Source organism: Myodes glareolus, chromosome X (assembly GCF_982192425.1).
Source record: "Myodes glareolus chromosome X, mMyoGla1.1, whole genome shotgun sequence".
Taxonomy (NCBI): Eukaryota; Metazoa; Chordata; class Mammalia; order Rodentia; family Cricetidae; genus Myodes; species Myodes glareolus.
In genome coordinates, this window is record NC_142053.1 from 108,966,705 (window position 1) to 108,982,937 (window position 16,233).

The 16,233-nt window shown below is 38.7% G+C and overlaps 1 protein-coding gene across 2 annotated transcripts in view; it reads left to right on the plus strand.

The window, feature by feature from the left end:
• The window catches only part of Frmpd4 (FERM and PDZ domain containing 4), a 930,349-nt gene that overhangs the window by 35,060 nt on the left and 879,056 nt on the right, over positions 1 to 16,233 (plus strand). The gene's annotated exons all lie outside the window — the stretch shown is intronic.

Below are 16,233 nucleotides of genomic sequence, written 5' to 3' on the forward strand. Positions count from 1 at the left end.
TAGTAGTTAATTTCCCCAATGCTGTGACAAAATGCATTACTAAGGCAAATTAAGGACAGAAAGGTTTATTTTGGCTCACAGTCTCCATCATGGTGCCAAAGTCATAGCAACAGGAGCTCAAGGTGACTGGTCACATTGTAGCCACAGTCAGGAAGCTCAGAGAGAGGAATGCTGGAGCTTAGCTTTCCTCCCTTTTACTTGGTTCATGATCTCAACTGTATCCCTTTTGGAGACAGGTTATCACAGCGTAGCTCTAGATGGTCTGGTATAAGCTATGTAGACCAGGCTGGCCTTGAACTCATAGAAACCCTCTTGCCTCTGCCTCCCAAGTGCTGGGATTAAAGGGGCGTGTTACTCTGCCTAACAGTAAGTACTCTTAATTGCTGAGCCATTTCTTTGGCTCACCCCATATTCAAACTGCCACACCTAACAAATGCTAGAGAACTCTTCAACAACTTCTGTGACATGAATGGAATATTATGCTTGTCTTTTTTTCATTTATCCATTATTTTTCATTAAGGAGATCACTATTCTCTTAACCTAGGAATCCAATAGTAAGCGAAACAACGATCCAGCACTCTTATTTTCAGAGCTAAGTGAGAAATTTGGCTTTGGAAAATATAGAGTGTGAACGGTTTCTAAAACATCCATGTTAACAGCACCTGGTGGATGGCAGCTGTGAAGAGTGGCAGTCTGGGCCGAAAATACAGATCAAGAGACTTTGGCTCAGGGATCGAAATCTAAGCCTTAGAAGTTGATTAAATAAGCTAATCTCTATCCCATCTCCAAAAAATGATTTACCAACAAAGCTGGTTCTTCTATGAGAGGAGAGATGGATCAAGTTTATGCTATAATGTCAAGGGTGTTCATCTATCCACTTTTCCTTCTTAAAAATTCATTTGTTTATTTGCTTGTGTGTGTGTGTGTATTTATGCGTTCCTGCATTAGTTTCTGTGCACCATGTACATACAGTCACTATGGAAGCCAGAGGAGGGCCCTGGATCCCCTGGAACTAGAGATACAGGTGGTTGTAAGCTGATGTGCGTGTTGGGAACCGAACCCTGGTTCTCTGCAAGGGTAGTAAGCATTCTTAATCTTTGAGACCTTTCTCCAGAACCCCTCCTTTAAAGAAACGACATCCTGGTAATTAGCATCTTTATCTTTTTTAACAGAGGCTGTCTCCAAATTAACAAATATCTCTGATATGGAGACCATTTCCTAAGTTCTAATACAAGTTAATACATGGTAGGCCTGGTCCCTATTCTAAAATCATTTACGAAGTCTACAAGAATATATCAGTTCTGAATATTTTATGAATGCCCATGGTGCTTGCAAATAACCCAAAAGGTAACAATCAGAAATTCTAGGCTTTTGAGAAAATACCATCTTCCCTCATGCATGCACAGGCTGTATTGTAAAGCATTGGACAAGTGTACTTTTCAAAGGAGCATGTTCTGAACAAGTTTTGGAACATGTGAATCCACAACTTCCAGTTACATATGCCAAAGTCATGAGTTTGACTTTGAACCATAGAGATAGACCTACGATGCTTTAACGATTTTTTTAATCAGTGAAAATAATTTGAACAGTTATGTTGTTAGAGATATTGTAACTAAAGTTAAGTATTGATTTTTTATTATTAAATTTGTTATTTGACCAATTCATACAAATATATAATTCATCCTAATTACTCTTGTCCCCCCCCTTAGTTCCCTATCGCCCCTACCAATCTTCTCTTGTCCCTATAAATTCCATTTCCACATTCATGTGCCTTTGTTCCATTTTGTGACCCATTGAACTCAACCGGGGCTGTTTGTATGACCATGGGTCTGGAAATATCCAGAGGACCCTTGTGATCTCATCAGTGGATACAGAGCTGAAGACAATGACTCTCCCACCTAGAAATCATCCAGCATCTAGTAGTTTCATAGGAAGGAGAAGGACCCATGGGACCCTTCCCCATCCATGACTAAGTCAATCTTATGCATGCCCACTGCAGGTAACCCTAGCTGCTGTGAGTTCATAATCACAATGACCCTGTCATGGCCAGAATATAGCATTTTGTTCTCTCACATTCTTTCCAATTTCCTCTTCTGTGATGGGGTAGCACATATGTATTGTTAGGCCTAAGCGTTCAACCATCATTAAGTTACTACTGTTGCCACTATTTTGAGGTAACCCAAAACACAAATCATTACATTTCTGCCTTTTGGATTGGAAATGTAGCTCAGTGGTAGAGCACTTGCTTAGCAGGCTCAAGGCCCTATATTTAGTTAGTCTTTAGCACTATGACCAACCAGACAAGCTAGTGAAATGAGAAAGAAAGCAAGCAGGCAAGCAAGCAAGCAAGCAAGCAAGCAAGCAAGCAAGCAGGCAAGCAAAGCCAGCAAAATGGCCCAGTGGGTAAAAACTCAAGTTGTCAGGTATACATGGAATTCATGTTAATAAACAAACAAAAGCTACCTATAGTGGTATATACCTGTTATCCCACCTTGCTTTTTTCATTCTTCTTGTTTATTTGTTTGTGATATGGTCTTACTATGTAGTCACAGCTGGCCTGGAGCTTGGCATGTAGCCCTGGTTGGCCTCAATGTCACCTCCCTCTATCTGGAATGCTAGGGTTGAAAGCATATGCTACCATGCTTTCATAGTCATAACACTCTTATAGGTAGAGGGGAAACAGATATAGGAGGTTCACCTGGCCATATAGGACCATAGAACCTGGAGTACATGGTTAAACAAAACAAGAGAAACCCTGCAAGAGAACTAATTCCTGAAATTTGACTTTTACCTCCATGTATGTTTACTCACGCATAGACAACACACACACTCACAAAAAATAATAAAAATACATTCCAGTTCTTCTGATAATAATAAAATTTAAATTTACTATATTTTCTACATCATAAGGTCTCATATTGCCTGTAATGGAATTGGGACAAAGTGATATTGAGAAATGCTGGTACAGGATAGGATTCAGGAAGCATCTAGTAGGCCAACCACCCTTGACAGGAAATGAAATGCTAACCTTTCTCTTTCACTCATAAAGGATTAGTCTAAGCGGAGTAATTGTTTACGCTATACAATTTATCGAGATTTTGAATGAGTAGTCTACACATCATGTTGATTAATTTTACCTTTAAAATTACTTGTTTATATTCAGTAAAGAATTGCACTTATTTAAATAGGCAATGCTCAAAGCCTCAGATAGTGTCAAAAGTACCATGTATATGTGTGTATGTATTCACTTTCTGTTATATCTGAAGTTCCCAAAAGGAGGGAGAGAAGTGGGTGCACCCATGATAAGATTCTACAAGGTCAAGTGACTGAACTTCAACATTATGGAGGGTGAAAATGTTGCAGACCAGAACCAAATTATCCTTTCTAATTTTATCCTCTTTGGAAACCATTCACTGGCCTCCCCTGTGTCTGATCTAAAATTTTGTTGACTATCAAAATCTTACAATGCATTAATAATAGACCACTACTTTTCATCCACACAAAAGCTAAGACTGCCATCAGATATGATCTAAAATCTATAGCAGAACTATCTCTGCTTTGCCATGAGCCAATCACCTGTGGTCCTTACCAATGTGTTTGGAAAACACTTTGATTTATGCCTTTTTTGTTCTGTAACTAACCAAATCTCATGTAACTACTCCCATGGCAGGGCACAGTATTTGGGGAAACCTGAATCTATAGGTTCTCAGCCATGCTCACTTATATTTGGCTCCAGAATTAACTATTTCTTATTTCCTTCTTATTTCCTTTGAGGTTAGATCTATAGATTTTTCATTCATTGACTATGTGTGTGCACACGCGATATAGTAAAGTTTTAAGTTATGAATTAGGTGCAGTAAGAGATTAACATTAGTCCCTTTCCATGAGACAATGGAGAAGGTAGCCATCTCTCCTGTCTTAAAGGCTTCTTCTTCATCACACTCAGTTTCATTGGTTAGCATTAAATTAGAGTCTGGTGTGAAAGGGGAAGAGGAACTTTTGTGTTCTTATTCTCAGCTGCACACTGCATAGGATTCCATTCTTCAGATAAGTCTCCATCAGTTCTTCACCAGAAAATATTCATTCACTAATATTCATATTATAAATTGCCTTTGAATTGGTGACTTTAGGAGATAGCTGAGATATTCTTTGAGGTTTTATTATAATCGACAGTAAAAGAAACTTTATTTCCTTTTATTATAAAATTAATTCATACATGTAAAAATTCAAAAAATGCTGTAATAACTAAAGGAGAAAGTGAAATCTGCATAATTGAGAAGTTAAGCATAGAATAAAGATCAAGGGTATCTTCTGTATCAATGTCTTGGCAGTGAGACACCAATTTCATGTATTTGTAAGGTCTTTTTGACAACAGACATAACTCAGAATTGCTAAGTAACAGAAACTGGAAAGAGAGATCATGGATAAGAAAAGTATCTCGAAAGATACTCATACATGAATATTCTTAGCAGCATTATTCAAAGTAGTCAAAAGTTGAAAGTAATCCAAGTGTCCATCAATGGATAGATAGAGAAATGTGATGAGTTATAGATACACAATGGATCAACCTTGTAGTCATTATGCTAAATGAAAGAAGCCAACCACAGGAAACCAACTGCTGTCTGATTCTATTTACATGCGATATTTCATGTAGTCAGTTTAATAGAAACAGAAAGAATGGTGGCTTCCAGGGATTATGGGAAGAGAAGGTGGGCAATTAGTCATTGTAATTTTCATTCCAATGTAACATTTCAGTTTTGTATGATGAAAACGTTATTGAGATCAGTTGTATAACAATATGAACAAACCTAGCGTACTGAAATTCTCACTAGAAAAATGGCTAAGACCTATTCTGTGTTAGGTTTTTAATTTTTGTTTGTTTTTGACCACAGTATATTTTTTAAATGTTTCAATTTTATCTTTATTTTATCTTTGTGGTTTGCTTGCATGTATGTATGTATGTATATGTGACACATGTATGTCTGGTGTCCTGGAAGGCCAGAAGAGGGCCTCAGATCTTCCGGATCTGGAGTTATAGGCAGTTGTGAGCAGCTGTTATGTGGGTGTTGGGAAACTAATTCTGGTCCCCTGTAAGAACAGGAAGTTCTCTTAACCATTGGGCCTTATCTCCCACCTTTAGCCAATATATCTTTCAAAATTTTCAGAAAAACCATTGCATTAACATGCACTGCCTTTGTATACAGATCAGCGGTGTTGTTATTGTCATATTCTCTGCAGGGAGATCAATAGTAGATTGAAGGTATCCATCAATTCCTTGGTAGTTGTGGTGGTTTGAATGAGAACTGTTCCCCGTGGGATCATAAATTTGAATATTTAATCATCGGGGACTGTCACTACTTGAGAGGATTACGAGGTATAACGTTGGAGAGAAGTGTGTCACTGGGGATGGGGTTTGAGGTTTCAAAGGTCCATTCCAAGCCCAGAATCTCTCTCTCTCACCCTGATCCCTGTGGATCCAGATGTAGAATTCTCAGCGCCTTCTCCAGTACCATGGCCTTTTAAACGCCGCAATGCTCGTCTGTCATACTGATAATGAACTAAACCTCTGAAACTGCAAGCATTGTCCCCAATCAAATGTTTTCCTTTATTAGAGCTGCCTTGGGCATGGTGTCTCTTCACAGCAATAACACCATAACTAAGACAAAACTCCACCCAAATTCTTAAAAAGTTCCCCTTTATTTTTTAACGACTGTGGGTGTTTCGCCTGCATGTATTTCTGAACACCATATGTATTCTATACCCACAGAGGCCAGAAGAGGACCCTGGAACTCTTGGTACTGGACTTACAGATGGTTGTGAGCTGCCACGTGGGTGCTGAATATGGAATCCTGAGTCCTCTGTAAGAGCACTCAGTGCTCTTAACCTCTGAACCACCTTTTCATCCCTCTTAATACAAATTCTTATCTTCTTAAACATTTTTTTTCTTCTTCTGGTGGAAAGGACTCATCACTTCAGTTTCTCAAAGAACATGTGATCCCCCTTCCCTGACCCCATCAAAACAGGCTTAGAAACATTGCCTAATAGATTGCTTCTATTCAATAGACCATATTAAATTAACTGTGCATATAGACCTTATTAAATTAAATGCACATAAAAGCTATTATTTCCAGGGTTTGAGCTGAACGTATACCCAAATAAAGGAAAGTCTTATAATAGCTCATTAGTGCTATCTATTATCCCATCTATATTTTCAGGAGCTGTTATTATTTCATAGGAAAATCCTTTGAAAAGCGAGGCGGCTTTGGGAGCTGCCCATGTTAGATTATGCCTTAATTCTGTAGGACTGTGAAAACCCCAGAGTACTGCTATCTGTTAGTTTCTCAGCTTTTCCCACACACACCAAGAAGCTGTACCAATGGTGATTGATACTTTAAACACCACCTACTACTGCTACTCATCAGTTTTCTTTTTTTTTTTTTTCAGAAGAATTTTAAAGTTTTTGCCTCAGTCACTGTTCTATTGCTGTGCGAGAAACCATGACCACAGTAGCTTTTTATCAAATAAGACATTTAATTTAGGGCTTTCTTATGGTTTCAGAGGCTTAGTCCATTATCATCATGACAGGGCGCAGCAGGTGTGACAGGCATGGCTGCTGGAGAACTAGTTGAGAGCTATATCTTGATCCTCAATTGGAAAGAGAGAGAAAGAGTCTGGGCCTGGCGTGGGCTTTTAAAACCTCAAAGCCCACCCTCAGTGACATACTTCCTGAAAAAGACCACACCTACAACAACAAGGTCACACCTACTGATCCTTAGAACCCTTTCAAATAGTAGCACTCCCTGGTGACTAAGTATTCAAATATATGAGCCTTTGGGCCATTCTTTTTCAAACCACCATAGTAGTGCTTGAGGACGTTTATGGTGATTTAATGAATGTATTTCAGGGGCTGGGGAGATGGATCAGTGGTTAAGAGTACTTGAAATGCTTGTAAAGTATTTACTGCCCTTAAGGTGCCTTGGAACCTGGAAAAATGGCAGCCCCAAATGAGGGAGACTAAAGTCTCATGCAATAGTCAATTTTATTCAAAGCAACAGACAATTTAGACCATGAGGGGTTAGAAAGGTCACCTGGATAAAGTTCTCATGAGTTCAAGCTGTGGCAAAAGCATGCTCATAGAGGTAAATAAACAATAGCAATAGGCAGTTGTAGCGAACTCATTCCTGTTCACTGTACCTGGGAGGGACATGGAAGCATACTCAAAGAACAATTCTGTGTCTTTGCAAAACTGAGGTCACAAGACTATTTTCTTGGTTTTCATTTTGTTGTTGTTTTTTTTTCTTTTGAGTTTTCTCACAAGCACTCAGAATTCCTTTCACATGACTCCATTCTTGGACTGTGTTCTAACAGTAGTCGTAGAGGACTAATGTTTCATTCTTAGCACCCATTTTTTTTATGAGCCTTACAACCACCTGTAACTCCAATTACAAGGGATCTGGGATCTGATATTCTTCTCTGGTCTTGGAGGGCACCTGCTCGTATGTGTATGTGAGTGTGGAGGCACACACACACACACACACACACACACACACACACAGAGGGAGAGAGAGAGAGAGAGAGAGAGAGAGAGAGAGAGAGAGAGAGAGAGAGAGAGAGCGCAAAATCTTCTATAAAAAGCAATAGTTTTCTGTGAGAAAGAACTGGGAAATGTAATGGACTTTGGAGAGAAGATTGAGATCCAAATAGACAGACCCTTTCCTTTTGTTTCAAAGCCCAGACAAACGTGGTACTTTGGCTAAGCAAACCTGCACATCAAGAAGTCTTTCCCCGGGCAATTTGACAACAACTTAAGTAACTCCTTTGGTGGTGATCAGACTTTGACCTGTTCTAGCCCATTCCTAGCTGAAGAGTGGCATCTTATGTCGGAGATAATTCTGATGGGACCAAACACAATCTTCCCATGGAACTGAAATTAATGGATTAGAAATTCTGTGTTTTTCATATATTTGCTGTAGTAGAAGACCATCTTTTATTCCCCACTTTGTAATTCAAAGCCCCTTGCAAGAAATATGCATACATATTCATATATACAAAAGCTATCTCCAGGTACAACAATTTCAAATCAATTTAAATTTGATTTTTGGAGACAGACTCTCTGATTGCCCAGACTGGTCTCAGACTCACTATGTATTAATTTTAACTTCTAAGCTTCTTGTTGTCACCCTTAGGTTCTTGGGATTACAGTCATGGGTCACCATTCCTGGCTTATGTGGTTTTTGGGATTGAACTCAGGGGCTTCCTGTATGCCAGGCAAACATTCTACCAACTGAACTATAACCTGAGTACTGGTTTTTTTTATTTATATTCCATGCTACATCCTTTTCCTTCATTATTGGACTATTTAGTTTTTATGTGGTAATTACAGGCAGCTGTATCTCTTCAGCCTCCTAATCACCTTGAGACAGGAGTTCACTCCTGGAAGAAGTAAGGGCAAGGTACTTTGGTAAATCATAAACTAGTCATAAAGTCAGAGAATAAAAAATAATAATTACTAGATCGATAACTTTCAAAATAAGTAAAATGAATTAATAGGAAAGGCCTACAAGGGTTATCACAACATGTGACCACTTTCACAATGGAACAAGCAAATCATGATCACCTCCCATGCTTGACTGAGGTGTGGGTGTGCAGATTGTGTTTAGACCCTTCATTGTTTTTTTTCATGGAATATACTTGAAGAATAAATACTCTCAATAAAGATGAGCCCAGTTTCTATCTAGTTCCTGTTGTGAAGTCTTCAAAAGGGTAATTGAGAAGCTTCCTCCCTGGGGGTCCTTTTCACCTTTTCCTCAATAAAATCTATTTTCATTTTGCTTAGTCTCTGTCTGTGATCCTTATTTTACATCAGGAGACAACAAATCTGGAAAATGGTCTGACTTTGGTGACTGTTGGTCCTCCGGTATGTGGACCTTTCTAAGCTCACAGGAGCTCAGAAAGGCTCTATTGCTCTTAAAGACTCTTCACCACCAGGGTTCTTATGCTTATGCATATATTTTTATTGTATCTTTCCCCCCAGGACTATGCTTTTACTCCAAATTGAGGTTGTTGTAGCTTCATTGTTAAATGAATAAATGAAGAACTGTTTAAAGGAAGATTTAACTACAAGAAATGAAAAGAGGCTGGAAAGTCCTGTACTTCTGACTTTCTCTACCCAGGGTGCCCTTTGAGAAAGTATAGTGCAAACGTGGTTTGTTAGTATGTAGTTTCCTTTTTACAACATGCTTCTAAAGAATGCAATAAAACAAGTCTAATTTTGTTTATATTTTATATCACATTCTTAACCATTGAAACATTTTATTGAGATATTATTGGAAATGGTTAATTTTGAGGTTTCTTGTCACTGAAAACAATCAATAAGTAGGGAATATTTTCCAAATGAAAGACATTAAAGCTAAGATGTATGAGAGCTTAAGATGACCCCAGCCTATGAAATCCTTAATATATTAATCTCCCAAATCTATGATGGGTTTGTTTTTTACCTTTAAAGTTCTACTCTGTCATTGCTTTGATACTACACAAATGTTACCTGTATTATTTCTGAAATTTTTTTCTGCTGCATATGTTTCCCAGAATATTTCCATTCCCTCAATTAGTGATTTAGTGGAATTAACATGTGGTACAGTAAATAATGATTTTTAAGGTCTCTCTGTAAAGTACTGTGAGACTTTGCAGAATATATTTGCCAATAGGGTTCTTTCATTTTTTATAGAAAATATGAACAATATTACTTAAAGAAAGAATGCTTTTAATCACTTCACAAATGTGTATTTAAGTTCTACCTCCTTCACTGAAATATTTTCTGATAACATGAGCAAACATGATTGTCTTCCTCTTAAGTATCTAGAAAATTTCATTGTTGGTGCTATAATATTTTGAGATTCAAATACATGTTTAGTGCACTAGTATGAATGAATGGATTTGTACTGTCTGATGGCTTTCTTTGTATTAAACTTACATTCCAAAATATGCTGCAAGTTTCTTAGAAATAAGCCTCCACTTTTTCAAATTCCCATTAGCCTTAAGTAAATGTTTATCAAATTGAAGTAAATATTAAAGAGAGTTCTTCAATAAAGATTTCTATAGATGGAAAAGTTAACTCTCCAGTTGATAGATAATAATTTTTCGAGACAGTGTTTCTCTGTGTATCCCAGGCTGCACTGGCTGCTCTCTCTGTAGACTGAGATATCGTCAAATTCATAGAAATCCACCTGTCACTTCTTCCTGAGTTCTGGGATTAAAGGTGTGCCACCACCACCCAGTGGTACATTTATTTTAAAAAATTATTTATTTTACTTCATGGGCATGAGTGTTTTGCTTACATGTTTTGTATGTCTGTATACCACATGGGCTCAATGCTAGAGGCTAGAAGAGGGCATTGATACCCCCTGGGACTAGATTTACAGATGGTTGTGAGCTGGATGGGTTCTGTGAGATATACCAGGATCATCTAGAAAAGGAGCAGTGCTGTTAACTGTTACCCCTCTTCCTGGCCCCCATAGATACATTTTTAATGAATCCCCTAATTATTCTGACTTTAATACTTTCTATTATGTTTTATAATTTTATTAGCATGTATGGTAGTTTGAATGAAAATGGCCCCATAGGCTCATATGGAATGTTACTATTAGGTCTTGTTTGAGTAGGTGTGGTCTTGCTGGAGGAAGTGTGTTGCTAGGGGTAGACTTTGAGATCTCAGAAGCTCAAGCCAGGTCCAGTGGCTCATAGTCTCTTCCTGCTGCCCATGGATCCAGATGTAGGACTCTCAGCTCCCCTCCAGCACCATAACTGCCTGCATGCCACCATGATTCCATGATGATAATGGACTATACTAGGAATTAGGAATTATAAAATAAAAGGCAGGTTATTGAAACTATTTAAAACTGAAAAGCAGCTATTAATCTCAAATATTTTACATTGCTATTGATTTTTGTATATTGATGCAAATTTAAGGTTATTTTTGTTACAACATACTCTATATATGTTTCTATCCTTGTTTAAAGTATTTTACCTATTCAGTTCATTTAAAAATGTAAGGTAAAATTCTAGTCCTTGAAAGCTATTATTATAAACGATTTAGGAAAAATAAGAAATACTGGTTAGTAGTTAGACATCTATAACATTCAAATATGTTATGTTAGTTATATTTTGAAGATGATTCAGAGATATATTTTAGATAGATAGATGATCTTCAAACACATCAAAGACCTATAGAATATGCTATTTAAGATGTTTAACAAGCTAAGACTTTAATGACAGTAGATATGTCTGCTTCTGGCAGCACCAATCTACTTCACAAAAGGATAATGGACATCAAAGTACTGCCATATGGAGTTTGCTTTCATTGTGGCAAAGCTAGTCATTTAAGCAAAAAAAAAAGTCCTTGTCTTGATTGCTGATAGTATTCTGTACAAACTGGATATGCAGGACACAAAGGAAAAAGACTGCTCAACTTTTCCAAAATAAGGTTGGAAAGTTCTTCAAAATTCCAGCTTTACAGAAAAGTCTGCTAGATCTTCTAGGTCTATAGGCCAAAGATGGATGCCTTAATGTTGCAGAGAAACCTTGGGTGACTGTCCAGACAGCCAGATGTCTCTGTTGTTTCTATAGTTTTGGAAGCTGTTTGTTCTGCACTTCCTGTTTACTCAGGTAATATTATATCTGTCTGGAGTCTTTGATGGAGTTGAAGACTAGATAGTTATAGTTACAGATTTCCTTAGTTATGATAGAAGTGAAATTAGGTGCAGAGCTTTGGACTCATCAAGATAGGATAGTTAACAGAGTGATTTCTCTGAATTTGCCAAATGCAAAGGTATATTGTGAATGTAATTCTTACTTGATAACTGTTTTTTATTGTATATAATCTTGCTATATTAAAGCTAAAACCTTCCTTTTTATTTAGACAAAATGGGGAAAATGTTGCAGAATGTTACTTTAACTATGTAAAGATGTGTTGTGTTTGTTTATGTTGCAGAATATTACTTGAGCTATGTAAAGGTGTGTTGCATGTTTATGTTGCATTTGTTTAACTAGACAAAGATGTGTTACGCTTGTTTATGCAGCATTTCTTTAATTATGTAATGATGTGTTGCTGTTTTACTTTGCCTGCCTAAGATACCTAATAAAAAACTGAACGGTCAATAGCTAGGCAATAGAGGGATAGGTAGAGCTGGCAGGAAGAGAGAATAAGTAGGCAGAGAAAACAAGAGGAGAGAGAATAAGGGAGAAAACTGGAGAGACACCTGGGCCCAGCCACCTAGACAGCTGCCTGCCAGCCAGACATGAAGAAAGCAGCAAAAGTAGGACTTATAGAATAAAAGAAATGTAAAAGGCCCCAAAGCAAAAATATAGATGAAGAGAAACAGGTTAAAATAAGTGGCAAGAACTAGTGAGAAAAGCATAAGTTAAAGTTGAGCATTCATAATTAATAATAAGTCTTCATGTCATGATTTGAAACTGGTTGGTGGCACAAAATAAAGCCTACTACACTAAACCTCTGAAATGTAAGCCATCACTAATTCAGTGTTTTCCCTTATAAGAGTTGCTGGGTCATGGTGTCTCTCCACAGCAGTAAAACCGTAACTCAGATAGCATGTATTATATATAATAAATGGATTTCATTATGACATTTTCATATACTTATATTCTTTGATCGTTTCCACTCCCCCATTATCCTATCCCCCAACTATTACCTTTTATGAGTAGAGTGTGTATATCAGTTATCAATTACTATGCTAAAACTACCCAAACTCCATAACTTAAAGCAATGATTTACTTCTTATAATTCTGTGAATTGGATCTAGAAGGATGATTCATCTACTTCAGAGGATCCTAGCTGAATTCTTGTGTATGGTTACATAAAGCTAGGTGGTACCTGGGTTGCAGTATCTTAGATGACTATGTTTCGTGTCTGACTCCTTAGTAGTGGTGTCTGGCAGAGCTTGGGCCTGACTGGGTCAATATCTTTATTCCTCTAACTAGGTTAGGGTAGCTGAATCCCAAGAAGGGAAAAATATTCAGAAAATTGCCTGGCTTCCTAAGAATGAGGCCTGTAAGCCATACAGCTGGATGTCTGCCACAGCTTCCTGATCCGAACAAGCCATAGGACAACTCAGAGGCTGCCCCTTCTCTACTGGAGGAGCTACAGCTTCACGTTGCACAAGGACATTGGAGAGAAAGGATTGGCAGCCATTTTCCTTGTCAGAGACTCTATCACAATATGGTATCATGAAGAGAATGTGAAATGATTTAGATGAATTGAAAAATACTTGCTTCAGAGAAAGCAGAAACTTAGAGAAGTGAAATGGAGTGCTCGGTATTCCACAGATGGGTTCCTAAGCCATCCATCTGCATAGTCCTCAGACCAGCAAGATCAGCACCACTGGGAACTCATTGATAAGAACCCCTTAATCAGAATCTGGCTTCCTTGGCATCCCCAGGGACTCAGAATGCACATTAATGTGCCATGGAAATACCTTTGTTGTTTTTATTCCTGAAACTATAGGAGAAAACTTACTGCAAACCAAAGAAAGTCATGCTGCAGTCAGAGACTTGAGTCAGCAAGTAAAAGGCCTTACTTTCCCTATTGTTTACTACATGTTAAAGCACTATTTTAAATTTACAAATGCTACTGAATTTACTCTTCATAATAAGTGTAATTGGTCATGATAATAACTCTGCTTTCCTTCTTTCTTTCTTTTTATACTTTTGATCTTTGAGATAGGGTACTTGTTATATAGCCATGGATGGCACCGATCCTCCTGCCTCTATCTCCCAAGTGCTGGGATTATAGATGTATACCACCATGCCCAGTGTGTACAGTGCTGAGGATCAAAACCAGAGTCTTTTGCATGCTAGGTAAGCACTCTCCAACTGAGCCACACCCTCTGCCCTGGGTGTCTTGCTTCTTCTTTTATCCTTCCTTCCTTCAATTCTTTTTACTCTTTCCCCTTTTCTTTTTGAAGGGTAAGTCTCTCTCTCTCTCTCTCTCTCTCTCTCTCTCTCTCTCTCTCGCCCCCCTTGGTTTTTTTAAGACAGAGTTTCTTTGGGTAGCCCTAGTTGTCCTGGAACTAGCTATGTACACCATGCTGGCCTCAGACTCAGAGATCCACCTGCCTCTGTCTTCTGAATGCTGGGATTAAAGGTGCCCGGCAGATAGTAGGTCTCATACTTCACATCAGATTTTCTGAGAATCTACTCAGTAGCCAAGTCTGGTCTTGAACGTATGACTGTCCTCCTACTTTGGCCTCATGAATTCTAAGAAGGCACGCATGAGTCATCATGTTTTCCATTTTCCAAAACAGGAAATGGTTGCTCAGACACAGGTCAAATAATTTATCGCGATCACCTGCACTTGAACAGAGACATTCAGAACTTAGAGTTTTCCCATTCAGAACCCTACTCATAGTTACTATATGGTAGCCCTTGGCAACTGCCACTGGTCAAAGAGTCTAAATGTTTGGAGGAAGAGACTGTTAGTGGAAAGCTGTGGCATGTGGCTGCCTTAGTGAGCTGTCACTTCCCTCCTGAAGCCTCCCACTCCCAACTTGCCTGAAGTGAAGTGGTTGGCACGGGCGTGCGGCAGATGGCACAACCCCACTCTGCCGTATGTGTGCCGCTCTCTGTTCCTGGGTGCACAGCTGCCTGACACAGGCCTTGCCAGTTGGGCAGCTGCCTCTTGGGGTGTCTCCAAAGGCCATTGCTCAGAGAATTCAATCCAACACTTTCCCTGCTTTCCCTTTGACAAAAATCTTCCCTCTGCCTCTCAGGTCTCTACCTGGGCCAGAGAGCCTTGTTTGCGATGTATCAGGGAGTCAGTATCAAACCCTGAACTGCTCATAACAGGTGCCGTGTGCATACAGCTCATTGAAAAATGCTTCCGCCATTGGAAGGAGCAGGGGAGGCTCTTCCCAGACCCCCTCTTTTGGGAGAGCTTGGCACCCACCAGAATTTCCTTCTGACAGCTATGTGTGGGCTGGAAAGGCAATTTCCTCCTTGCTGTTTCCTGTCCAGGGATGACAGAGGCAGAAATGAGGAATGAAGACCAAGTAAAAGCAAGGACATTCCTCTTCCCAAACTCAGAAGCTGTGGGGAGAGAGGGCCCAGCAAGAACAAATTTGTCTATATAAGAAAGAAATGAAGCAGTGTTTATGCTTGTTTTGGTCCAATCAGCACATTTGGGCAGCACAGCAGACATGGACAATTGACATCTTGCACTGAGTGAGCAGTAAGGCCAGCTCAGGTACTGCCGTTCCTCTCTCTGGATTAAAACTGTGGTTATCATTTTCTTTGGGTAAGTGACTTGAGCTTGCTAAGCCATAGGGTTCTCATCTGAAAAATTGAAGGAATTTTATCTCCTGATAGGATTGTTGGGAGGAATAAATTGAATAATATATGTAAAGGGCTTATATAGTCCAGTGATGGCATTCAGTATTTACTTGATCAGAGTCAGTTACTGATGAGAAAACTTTTGTGAAGGTAGAAACTTTGTCTTGTCTTCTCCAACACAAGTTCCTGGAACATAGTAGGACCCAATTATTTTGTGGATGAATGAATGAGCGAGGCTGTCAGTAGATGAGTTTTGTACTATGTTTTTTCTTTTGATTCTTCAGAGCATTGATGGGTAGAGAGTTGAGCACATAGGTAATTGGTACAAGTGTATAAGTGTAAGTAGAAACTGTGTGTGGGGAAGGTTAGAAAGATTTGTCAAAGGGCTGGAGAGATGGCCCAGCAGTTAGGAGTGCTTGCTGCTCTTGCAGAGGACATGAGTTCTGTTCCCAGCACCCACAACAGGCAACTCCTAAGTGCCTGTATCTCCAGATTCAGGGTCTCAGATATCATCTTCTGGTTCGACAGGCACCTGCACACACTTGCACATATATACATACCCAAGCATATACATTCATATAGGTACACAGAGAAATAGAAATAAAAATAAATCGTTGATAAAGAAAAAAATTAAAATGTGTTTCAGGCTTGCTTATCTAGTCATAAGTTTTAAATCATTCTTCCTCTACCCACTCCCTCTTCGTTTATAGGTTCTTACATTATTTTTCTTTTCAAAATCCTGCTTTAAAGTTTACCTAACTAGATCCTTTCCAGATTCAGAGTAAAAAGGGGGGAATGTGAGGCATTATTTAAGGTCTTTTCCACATGACATGGTGCAGCCTTTTTTTTTTAAATTCAAATGTGTATTTATTTTATTTTATGCTTACTCGT